Raw genomic sequence first — 12580 nt, 5'->3', positions numbered from 1 at the left:
AATATTTGTCCAAAACCAATGATAATATATAAAAAGTAACCTATTTTTTAAAGGAGAAGATAGATACTAGAAACCTAAATGCCTAGGACCAATTTCAGTTGGAGCATCACCCCTTATGTTATCCTAGCATTGAATTGACAGTTTTTCTGTATTTCCATATTTGCATATCAGCCACTTACAATTGTTTCAAGCTTTATAACAGAGGACTGCCTTTTTTATAGACCAAGGATGAAAGTCTCTTGTGAGTTAAGTCTGATAATGACATCACAATTTGTAAATTAAGCTATAGTATGATTACAGAGTGTAGACTGAATAAAAAGTGCTTTCCTATGGATTGAAGTTTGTATTTTCTTAAGCTTTGCATTCCAAAATGGGCTAGCATTCTTTATTTCCAATGGGCACATTAAGCTACTTCCCCAATATATATTTTTTTGTGTTAAAAGTTATTCATACACAACTTGGTAAAACATACTAAATTTAATACATAATGGATTACATCCTGGGATTATCTTTTTCAACAATCTGTAAATTTACAATTAAAAATTGTGTATTAGATTTTTTAGATTGATTTTGCTTAGATTTGCATATACTCCTTGTCTAAATTGTCTATTTTTATACTATTAGTAGATGCCTTAATCTTTGTTATTATCCTATCTAATATTTATTTTTATTTTGTAATGTGGAAAGAAACTGGAGCATTTTTATGATAGCCATGCTTCAAGTGACTCTATGGCTTAAGCTTTTTTTTGAAAAATGAAATGCTATAAAAACAAAATATGATCTGTGCTTTGAGGTACATTTGCAAGTTTTGTGTTTGCTGGCAGTAATATTTGTGGCCTGTTAGCTCAGTTGGTTAGAGCGTGGTGCTAATAACGCTAAGGTCACGGGTTCGATCCCTGTATGGGCCATTTGTTTTTCTTGATGGACAAGAATGGAATAAGCTCATCGGTGGAGTGCATGAATACTTGAAAACATCATAGACACATATATCACAAAATCTCTTCAAATACATATCAGAAGCCAGTGGGAGTGTCATCCTTTGGCTGATGAAGATTTTTCTCTACATGGCTCAGTGACTTTTGTCTCAAATCAAGCAATATGGCATAACTAAGATATGCAAGGGCAAATTAATCAGTTATTATATTGCTGCTCAAACATAGAGGGCACTAGGTGTTACTAGAATAAGAAGAAGATATGAGCTCATTAGTGCACACTGAAGTAAAAAAAATGGAGAATTTCTAAAGACCAGAGCACAAGTAATGGATCTCTGCATTCTTATTGCATCTTTTCTTATTTCCAAATATTTGACATACTTCTGATTTGATAAGTTTAAAAATGAGTTTAAACAAAGGACACCACTGAAGATGATGGAATTTATATGAATTTTAAATGAAGATTTGCAATACTCATACATTGAATGAAAATGGAGCTTTGAACAAAAGGAAAATAAACAATGTTAGCTCCCACGAGATATGAACTCAGATTACTAGATTCAAAGTCCAGGGTGCTAACAATTACACCATGGAACCCTCACCTGAGCAATGGCATCTACTGAAGTGCACTCATCTTTTAAATGCAAAGAAAAGAAATTCAATACTTTATATATATTATTTCAAGTTTCTAATAAGCTCAGGGATGCAATAGGTATTATGTAGAATATTTGTCCAAACCCAATGATAATATATAAAAAGTAACCTATTTTTTAAAGGAGAAGATAGATACTAGAAACCTAAATGCCTAGGACCAATTTCAGTTGGAGCATCACCCCTTATGTTATCCTAGCATTGAATTGACAGTTTTTCTGTATTTCCATATTTGCATATCAGCCACTTACAATTGTTTCAAGCTTTATAACAGAGGACTGCCTTTTTTATAGACCAAGGATGAAAGTCTCTTGTGAGTTAAGTCTGATAATGACATCACAATTTGTAAATTAAGCTATAGTATGATTACAGAGTGTAGACTGAATAAAAAGTGCTTTCCTATGGATTGAAGTTTGTATTTTCTTAAGCTTTGCATTCCAAAATGGGCTAGCATTCTTTATTTCCAATGGGCACATTAAGCTACTTCCCCAATATATATTTTTTTGTGTTAAAAGTTATTCATACGCAACTTGGTAAAACATACTAAATTTAATACATAATGGATTACATCCTGGGATTATCTTTTTCAACAATCTGTAAATTTACAATTAAAAATTGTGTATTAGATTTTTTAGATTGATTTTGCTTAGATTTGCATATACTCCTTGTCTAAATTGTCTATTTTTATACTATTAGTAGATGCCTTAATCTTTGTTATTATCCTATCTAATATTTATTTTTATTTTGTAATGTGGAAAGAAACTGGAGCATTTTTATGATACCCATGCTTCAAGTGACTCTATGGCTTAAGCTTTTTTTTAAAAAATGAAATGCTATAAAAACAAAATATGATCTGTGCTTTGAGGTACATTTGACAGTTTTGTGTTTGCTGGCAGTAATATTTGTGTCCTGTTAGCTCAGTTGGTTAGAGCGTAGTGCTAATAACGCCAAGGTCATGGGTTCGATCCCCGTATGAGCCATTTGCTTTTCTTGATGGACAAGAATGGAATAAGCTCATCGTGTAGTGCATGAATACTTGAAAACATCATAGACACATATATCACAAAATCTCTTCAAATACATATCAGAAGCCAGTGGGAGTGTCATCCTTTGGCTGATGAAGATTTTTCTCTACATGGCTCAGTGACTTTTGTCTCAAATCAAGCAATATGGCATAACTAAGATATGCAAGGGCAAATTAATCAGTTATTATAATGCTGCTCAAACATAGAGGGCACTAGGTGTTACTAGAAGAAGTAGAAGATATGTGCTCCCCTCTCATTAGTGCACACTGAGGTAAAAAAAAAATGGAGAATTTCTAAAGACCAGAGCACAAGTAATGGATCTCTGCATTCTTATTGCATCTTTTCTTATTTCCAAATATTTGACATACTTCTGATTTTATAAGTTTAAAAATGAGTTTAAACAAAGGACACCACTGAAGATGATGGAATTTATATGAATTTTAAATGAAGATTTGCAATACTCATACATTGAATGAAAATGGAGCTTTGAACAAAAGGAAAATAAACAATGTTAGCTCCCACGAGATATGAACTCAGATTACTAGATTCAAAGTCCAGGGTGCTAACAATTACACCATGGAACCCTCACCTGAGCAATGGCATCTACTGAAGTGCGCTCATCTTTTAAATGCAAAGAAAAGAAATTCAATACTTTATATATATTATTTCAAGTTTCTAATAAGCTCAGGGATGCAATAGGTATTATGTAGAATATTTGTCCAAACCCAATGATAATATATAAAAAGTAACCTATTTTTTAAAGGAGAAGATAGATACTAGAAACCTAAATGCCTAGGACCAATATCAGTTGGAGCATCACCCCTTATGTTATCCTAGCATTGAATTGACAGTTTTTCTGTATTTCCATATTTGCATATCAGCCACTTACAATTGTTTCAAGCTTTATAACAGAGGACTGCCTTTTTTATAGACCAAGGATGAAAGTCTCTTGTGAGTTAAGTCTGATAATGACATCACAATTTGTAAATTAAGCTATAGTATGATTACAGAGTGTAGACTGAATAAAAAGTGCTTTCCTATGGATTGAAGTTTGTATTTTCTTAAGCTTTGCATTCCAAAATGGGCTAGCATTCTTTATTTCCAATGGGCACATTAAGCTACTTCCCCAATATATATTTTTTTGTGTTAAAAGTTATTCATACACAACTTGGTAAAACATACTAAATTTAATACATAATGGATTACATCCTGGGATTATCTTTTTCAACAATCTGTAAATTTACAATTAAAAATTGTGTATTAGATTTTTTAGATTGATTTTGCTTAGATTTGCATATACTCCTTGTCTAAATTGTCTATTTTTATACTATTAGTAGATGCCTTAATCTTTGTTATTATCCTATCTAATATTTATTTTTATTTTGTAATGTGGAAAGAAACTGGAGCATTTTTATGATACCCATGCTTCAAGTGACTCTATGGCTTAAGCTTTTTTTTGAAAAATGAAATGCTATAAAAACAAAATATGATCTGTGCTTTGAGGTACATTTGCCAGTTTTGTGTTTTCTTGCAGGAATATCTGTGGCCGGTTAGCTCAGTTGGTTAGAGTGTGGTGCTAATAACACCAAGGTCACGGGTTCGATCCCGGTATGGGCCATTTGCTTTTCTTGATGGACAAGAATGGAATAAGCTCATCGGTGGAGTGCATGAATACTTGAAAACATCATAGACACATATATCACAAAATCTCTTCAAATACACATCAGAAGCCAGTGGGAGTGTCATCCTTTGGCTGATGAAGATTTTTCTCTACATGGCTCAGTGACTTTTGTCTCAAATCAAGCAATATGGCATAACTAAGATATGCAAGGGCAAATTAATCAGTTATATTGCTGCTCAAACATAGAGGGCACTAGGTGTTACTAGAAGAAGAAGAAGATATGTGCTCCCCTCTCATTAGTGCACACTGAAGTAAAAAAAATGGAGAATTTCTAAAGACCAGAGCACAAGTAATGGATCTCTGCATTCTTATTGCATCTTTTCTTATTTCCAAATATTTGACATACTTCTGATTTGATAAGTTTAAAAATGAGTTTAAACAAAGGACACCACTGAAGATGATGGAATTTATATGAATTTTAAATGAAGATTTGCAATACTCATACATTGAATGAAAATGGAGCTTTGAACAAAAGGAAAATAAACAATGTTAGCTCCCACGAGATATGAACTCAGATGACTAGATTCAAAGTCCAGGGTGCTAACAATTACACCATGGAACCCTCACCTGAGCAATGGCATCTACTGAAGTGCGCTCATCTTTTAAATGCAAAGAAAAGAAATTCAATACTTTATATATATTATTTCAAGTTTCTAATAAGCTCAGGGATGCAATAGGTATTATGTAGAATATTTGTCCAAAACCAATGATAATATATAAAAAGTAACCTATTTTTTAAAGGAGAAGATAGATACTAGAAACCTAAATGCCTAGGACCAATTTCAGTTGGAGCATCACCCCTTATGTTATCCTAGCATTGAATTGACAGTTTTTCTGTATTTCCATATTTGCATATCAGCCACTTACAATTGTTTCAAGCTTTATAACAGAGGACTGCCTTTTTTATAGACCAAGGATGAAAGTCTCTTGTGAGTTAAGTCTGATAATGACATCACAATTTGTAAATTAAGCTATAGTATGATTACAGAGTGTAGACTAAATAAAAAGTGCTTTCCTATGGATTGAAGTTTGTATTTTCTTAAGCTTTGCATTCCAAAATGGGCTAGCATTCTTTATTTCCAATGGGCACATTAAGCTACTTCCCCAATATATATTTTTTTGTGTTAAAAGTTATTCATACACAACTTGGTAAAACATACTAAATTTAATACATAATGGATTACATCCTGGGATTATCTTTTTCAACAATCTGTAAATTTACAATTAAAAATTGTGTATTAGATTTTTTAGATTGATTTTGCTTAGATTTGCATATACTCCTTGTCTAAATTGTCTATTTTTATACTATTAGTAGATGCCTTAATCTTTGTTATTATCCTATCTAATATTTATTTTTATTTTGTAATGTGGAAAGAAACTGGAGCATTTTTATGATACCCATGCTTCAAGTGACTCTATGGCTTAAGCTTTTTTTTGAAAAATGAAATGCTATAAAAACAAAATATGATCTGTGCTTTGAGGTACATTTGCCAGTTTTGTGTTTTCTTGCAGGAATATCTGTGGCCGGTTAGCTCAGTTGGTTAGCGTGTGGTGCTAATAACACCAAGGTCACGGGTTTGATCCCCATATGGGCCATTTGCATTTCTTGATGGACAAGAATGGAATAAGCTCATCGGTGGAGTGCATGAATACTTGAAAACATCTTAGACACATATATCACAAAATCTCTTCAAATACACATCAGAAGCCAGTGGGAGTGTCATCCTTTGGCTGATGAAGATTTTTCTCTACATGGCTCAGTGACTTTTGTCTCAAATCAAGCAATATGGCATAACTAAGATATGCAAGGGCAAATTAATCAGTTATTATAATGCTGCTCAAACATAGAGGGCACTAGGTGTTACTAGAAGAAGTAGAAGATATGTGCTCCCCTCTCATTAGTGCACACTGAAGTAAAAAAAAATGGAGAATTTCTAAAGACCAGAGCACAAGTAATGGATCTCTGCATTCTTATTGCATCTTTTCTTATTTCCAAATATTTGACATACTTCTGATTTGATAAGTTTAAAAATGAGTTTAAACAAAGGACACCACTGAAGATGATGGAATTTATTTGAATTTTAAATGAAGATTTGCAATACTCATACATTGAATGAAAATGGAGCTTTGAACAAAAGGAAAATAAACAATGTTAGCTCCCACGAGATATGAACTCAGATGACTAGATTCAAAGTCCAGGGTGCTAACAATTACACCATGGAACCCTCACCTGAGCAATGGCATCTACTGAAGTGCGCTCATCTTTTAAATGCAAAGAAAAGAAATTCAATACTTTATATATATTATTTTAAGTTTCTAATAAGCTCAGGGATGCAATAGGTATTATGTAGAATATTTGTCCAAAACCAATGATAATATATAAAAAGTAACCTATTTTTTAAAGGAGAAGATAGATACTAGAAACCTAAATGCCTAGGACCAATTTCAGTTGGAGCATCACCCCTTATGTTATCCTAGCATTGAATTGACAGTTTTTCTGTATTTCCATATTTGCATATCAGCCACTTACAATTGTTTCAAGCTTTATAACAGAGGACTGCCTTTTTTATAGACCAAGGATGAAAGTCTCTTGTGAGTTAAGTCTGATAATGACATCACAATTTGTAAATGAAGCTATAGTATGATTACAGAGTGTAGACTGAATAAAAAGTGCTTTCCTATGGATTGAAGTTTGTATTTTCTTAAGCTTTGCATTCCAAAATGGGCTAGCATTCTTTATTTCCAATGGGCACATTAAGCTACTTCCCCAATATATATTTTTTTGTGTTAAAAGTTATTCATACACAACTTGGTAAAACATACTAAATTTAATACATAATGGATTACATCCTGGGATTATCTTTTTCAACAATCTGTAAATTTACAATTAAAAATTGTGTATTAGATTTTTTAGATTGATTTTGCTTAGATTTGCATATACTCCTTGTCTAAATTGTCTATTTTTATACTATTAGTAGATGCCTTAATCTTTGTTATTATCTTATCTAATATTTATTTTTATTTTGTAATGTGGAAAGAAACTGGAGCATTTTTATGATACCCATGCTTCAAGTGACTCTATGGCTTAAGCTTTTTTTTGAAAAATGAAATGCTATAAAAACAAAATATGATCTGTGCTTTGAGGTACATTTGCCAGTTTTGTGTTTTCTTGCAGGAATATCTGTGGCCGGTTAGCTCAGTTGGTTAGAGCGTGGTGCTAATAACACCAAGGTCACGGGTTCGATCCCCGTATGGGCCATTTGCTTTTCTTGATGGACAAGAATGGAATAAGCTCATCGGTGGAGTGCATGAATACTTGAAAACATCATAGACACATATATCACAAAATCTCTTCAAATACACATCAGAAGCCAGTGGGAGTGTCATCCTTTGGCTGATGAAGATTTTTCTCTACATGGCTCAGTGACTTTTGTCTCAAATCAAGCAATATGGCATAACTAAGATATGCAAGGGCAAATTAATCAGTTATATTGCTGCTCAAACGTAGAGGGCACTAGGTGTTACTAGAAGAAGAAGAAGATATGTGCTCCCCTCTCATTAGTGCACACTGAAGTAAAAAAAATGGAGAATTTCTAAAGACCAGAGCACAAGTAATGGATCTCTGCATTCTTATTGCATCTTTTCTTATTTCCAAATATTTGACATACTTCTGATTTGATAAGTTTAAAAATGAGTTTAAACAAAGGACACCACTGAAGATGATGGAATTTATATGAATTTTAAATGAAGATTTGCAATACTCATACATTGAATGAAAATGGAGCTTTGAACAAAAGGAAAATAAACAATGTTAGCTCCCACGAGATATGAACTCAGATGACTAGATTCAAAGTCCAGGGTGCTAACAATTACACCATGGAACCCTCACCTGAGCAATGGCATCTACTGAAGTGCGCTCATCTTTTAAATGCAAAGAAAAGAAATTCAATACTTTATATATATTATTTCAAGTTTCTAATAAGCTCAGGGATGCAATAGGTATTATGTAGAATATTTGTCCAAAACCAATGATAATATATAAAAAGTAACCTATTTTTTAAAGGAGAAGATAGATACTAGAAACCTAAATGCCTAGGACCAATATAAGTTGGAGCATCACCCCTTATGTTATCCTAGCATTGAATTGACAGTTTTTCTGTATTTCCATATTTGCATATCAGCCACTTACAACAATTGTTTCAAGCTTTATAACAGAGGACTGCCTTTTTTATAGACCAAGGATGAAAGTCTCTTGTGAGTTAAGTCTGATAATGACATCACAATTTGTAAATTAAGCTATAGTATGATTACAGAGTGTAGACTAAATAAAAAGTGCTTTCCTATGGATTGAAGTTTGTATTTTCTTAAGCTTTGCATTCCAAAATGGGCTAGCATTCTTTATTTCCAATGGGCACATTAAGCTACTTCCCCAATATATATTTTTTTGTGTTAAAAGTTATTCATACACAACTTGGTAAAACATACTAAATTTAATACATAATGGATTACATCCTGGGATTATCTTTTTCAACAATCTGTAAATTTACAATTAAAAATTGTGTATTAGATTTTTTAGATTGATTTTGCTTAGATTTGCATATACTCCTTGTCTAAATTGTCTATTTTTATACTATTAGTAGATGCCTTAATCTTTGTTATTATCCTATCTAATATTTTTTTTTTTTTTTGTAATGTGGAAAGAAACTGGAGCATTTTTATGATACCCATGCTTCAAGTGACTCTATGGCTTAAGCTTTTTTTTAAAAAATGAAATGCTATAAAAACAAAATATGATCTGTGCTTTGAGGTACATTTGCCAGTTTTGTGTTTGCTGGCAGTAATATTTGTGGCCTGTTAGCTCAGTTGGTTAGAGCGTGGTGCTAATAACGCCAAGGTCACGGGTTCGATCCCCGTATGGGCCATTTGCTTTTCTTGATGGACAAGAATGGAATAAGCTCATCGTGGAGTGCATGAATACTTGAAAACATCATAGACACATATATCACAAAATCTCTTCAAATACATATCAGAAGCCAGTGGGAGTGTCATCCTTTGGCTGATGAAGATTTTTCTCTACATGGCTCAGTGACTTTTGTCTCAAATCAAGCAATATGGCATAACTAAGATATGCAAGGGCAAATTAATCAGTTATTATAATGCTGCTCAAACATAGAGGGCACTAGGTGTTACTAGAAGAAGTAGAAGATATGTGCTCCCCTCTCATTAGTGCACACTGAAGTAAAAAAAAATGGAGAATTTCTAAAGACCAGAGCACAAGTAATGGATCTCTGCATTCTTATTGCATCTTTTCTTATTTCCAAATATTTGACATACTTCTGATTTGATAAGTTTAAAAATGAGTTTAAACAAAGGACACCACTGAAGATGATGGAATTTATATGAATTTTAAATGAAGATTTGCAATACTCATACATTGAATGAAAATGGAGCTTTGAACAAAAGGAAAATAAACAATGTTAGCTCCCACGAGATATGAACTCAGATTACTAGATTCAAAGTCCAGGGTGCTAACAATTACACCATGGAACCCTCACCTGAGCAATGGCATCTACTGAAGTGCGCTCATCTTTTAAATGCAAAGAAAAGAAATTCAATACTTTATATATATTATTTCAAGTTTCTAATAAGCTCAGGGATGCAATAGGTATTATGTAGAATATTTGTCCAAACCCAATGATAATATATAAAAAGTAACCTATTTTTTAAAGGAGAAGATAGATACTAGAAACCTAAATGCCTAGGACCAATTTCAGTTGGAGCATCACCCCTTATGTTATCCTAGCATTGAATTGACAGTTTTTCTGTATTTCCATATTTGCATATCAGCCACTTACAATTGTTTCAAGCTTTATAACAGAGGACTGCCTTTTTTATAGACCAAGGATGAAAGTCTCTTGTGAGTTAAGTCTGATAATGACATCACAATTTGTAAATTAAGCTATAGTATGATTACAGAGTGTAGACTGAATAAAAAGTGCTTTCCTATGGATTGAAGTTTGTATTCTCTTAAGCTTTGCATTCCAAAATGGGCTAGCATTCTTTATTTCCAATGGGCACATTAAGCTTCTTCCCCAATATATATTTTTTTGTGTTAAAAGTTATTCATACACAACTTGGTAAAACATACTAAATTTAATACATAATGGATTACATCCTGGGATTATCTTTTTCAACAATCTGTAAATTTACAATTAAAAATTGTGTATTAGATTTTTTAGATTGATTTTGCTTAGATTTGCATATACTCCTTGTCTAAATTGTCTATTTTTATACTATTAGTAGATGCCTTAATCTTTGTTATTATCCTATCTAATATTTATTTTTATTTTGTAATGTGGAAAAAACTGGAGCATTTTTATGATACCCATGCTTCAAGTGACTCTATGGCTTAAGCTTTTTTTTTGAAAAATGAAATGCTATAAAAACAAAATATGATCTGTGCTTTGAGGTACATTTGCCAGTTTTGTGTTTTCTTGCATGAATATCTGTGGCCGGTTAGCTCAGTTGGTTAGAGTGTGGTGCTAATAACACCAAGGTCACGGGTTCGATCCCCGTATGGGCCATTTGCTTTTCTTGATGGACAAGAATGGAATAAGCTCATCGGTGGAGTGCATGAATACTTGAAAACATCATAGACACATATATCACAAAATCTCTTCAAATACACATCAGAAGCCAGTGGGAGTGTCATCCTTTGGCTGATGAAGATTTTTCTCTACATGGCTCAGTGACTTTTGTCTCAAATCAAGCAATATGGCATAACTAAGATATGCAAGGGCAAATTAATCAGTTATATTGCTGCTCAAACATAGAGGGCACTAGGTGTTACTAGAAGAAGAAGAAGATATGTGCTCCCCTCTCATTAGTGCACACTGAAGTAAAAAAAATGGAGAATTTCTAAAGACCAGAGCACAAGTAATGGATCTCTGCATTCTTATTGCATCTTTTCTTATTTCCAAATATTTGACATACTTCTGATTTGATAAGTTTAAAAATGAGTTTAAACAAAGGACACCACTGAAGATGATGGAATTTATATGAATTTTAAATGAAGATTTGCAATACTCATACATTGAATGAAAATGGAGCTTTGAACAAAAGGAAAATAAACAATGTTAGCTCCCACGAGATATGAACTCAGATGACTAGATTCAAAGTCCAGGGTGCTAACAATTACACCATGGAACCCTCACCTGAGCAATGGCATCTACTGAAGTGCGCTCATCTTTTAAATGCAAAGAAAAGAAATTCAATACTTTATATATATTATTTCAAGTTTCTAATAAGCTCAGGGATGCAATAGGTATTATGTAGAATATTTGTCCAAAACCAATGATAATATATAAAAAGTAACCTATTTTTTAAAGGAGAAGATAGATACTAGAAACCTAAATGCCTAGGACCAATTTCAGTTGGAGCATCACCCCTTATGTTATCCTAGCATTGAATTGACAGTTTTTCTGTATTTCCATATTTGCATATCAGCCACTTACAATTGTTTCAAGCTTTATAACAGAGGACTGCCTTTTTTATAGACCAAGGATGAAAGTCTCTTGTGAGTTAAGTCTGATAATGACATCACAATTTGTAAATTAAGCTATAGTATGATTACAGAGTGTAGACTAAATAAAAAGTGCTTTCCTATGGATTGAAGTTTGTATTTTCTTAAGCTTTGCATTCCAAAATGGGCTAGCATTCTTTATTTCCAATGGGCACATTAAGCTACTTCCCCAATATATATTTTTTTGTGTTAAAAGTTATTCATACACAACTTGGTAAAACATACTAAATTTAATACATAATGGATTACATCCTGGGATTATCTTTTTCAACAATCTGTAAATTTACAATTAAAAATTGTGTATTAGATTTTTTAGATTGATTTTGCTTAGATTTGCATATACTCCTTGTCTAAATTGTCTATTTTTATACTATTAGTAGATGCCTTAATCTTTGTTATTATCCTATCTAATATTTATTTTTATTTTGTAATGTGGAAAGAAACTGGAGCATTTTTATGATAGCCATGCTTCAAGTGACTCTATGGCTTAAGCTTTTTTTTTGAAAAATGAAATGCTATAAAAACAAAATATGATCTGTGCTTTGAGGTACATTTGCCAGTTTTGTGTTTGCTAGCAGTAATATTTGTGGCCTGTTAGCTCAGTTGGTTAGAGCGTGGTGCTAATAACGCCAAGGTCACGGGTTCGATCCCCGTATGGGCCATTTGTTTTTCTTGATGGACAAGAATGGAATAAGCTCATCGGTGGAGT

The 12580-nt window shown here is 32.7% G+C and overlaps 7 non-coding genes across 7 annotated transcripts; all 7 read left to right on the top strand.

Moving 5' to 3' along the window:
* The first annotated feature begins 834 nt into the window (after nucleotides 1–834).
* TRNAI-AAU (transfer RNA isoleucine (anticodon AAU)) lies at nucleotides 835–908 on the top strand. The gene has a single exon. It is a non-coding gene; the product is annotated as a tRNA-Ile (tRNA).
* Nucleotides 909–2489: 1581 nt separating this feature from the next.
* On the top strand, nucleotides 2490–2563 carry TRNAI-AAU (transfer RNA isoleucine (anticodon AAU)). Its single transcript has one exon. It is a non-coding gene; the product is annotated as a tRNA-Ile (tRNA).
* Nucleotides 2564–4152: 1589 nt separating this feature from the next.
* TRNAI-AAU (transfer RNA isoleucine (anticodon AAU)) lies at nucleotides 4153–4226 on the top strand. The gene has a single exon. It is a non-coding gene; the product is annotated as a tRNA-Ile (tRNA).
* A 3248-nt stretch (nucleotides 4227–7474) lies between these two features.
* On the top strand, nucleotides 7475–7548 carry TRNAI-AAU (transfer RNA isoleucine (anticodon AAU)). Its single transcript has one exon. It is a non-coding gene; the product is annotated as a tRNA-Ile (tRNA).
* Nucleotides 7549–9137: 1589 nt separating this feature from the next.
* On the top strand, nucleotides 9138–9211 carry TRNAI-AAU (transfer RNA isoleucine (anticodon AAU)). Its single transcript has one exon. It is a non-coding gene; the product is annotated as a tRNA-Ile (tRNA).
* Nucleotides 9212–10799: 1588 nt separating this feature from the next.
* Nucleotides 10800–10873, top strand: TRNAI-AAU (transfer RNA isoleucine (anticodon AAU)). The gene has a single exon. It is a non-coding gene; the product is annotated as a tRNA-Ile (tRNA).
* A 1586-nt stretch (nucleotides 10874–12459) lies between these two features.
* TRNAI-AAU (transfer RNA isoleucine (anticodon AAU)) lies at nucleotides 12460–12533 on the top strand. The gene has a single exon. It is a non-coding gene; the product is annotated as a tRNA-Ile (tRNA).
* The last annotated feature ends 47 nt before the right edge of the window (nucleotides 12534–12580 follow it).

Source organism: Pseudophryne corroboree, chromosome 11 (genome assembly GCF_028390025.1).
Source record: "Pseudophryne corroboree isolate aPseCor3 chromosome 11, aPseCor3.hap2, whole genome shotgun sequence".
Classification (NCBI taxonomy): Eukaryota; Metazoa; Chordata; class Amphibia; order Anura; family Myobatrachidae; genus Pseudophryne; species Pseudophryne corroboree.
The sequence above is the reverse complement of the archived record's forward strand: the minus strand, read 5'-3'. Positions and strand labels throughout refer to the sequence as shown.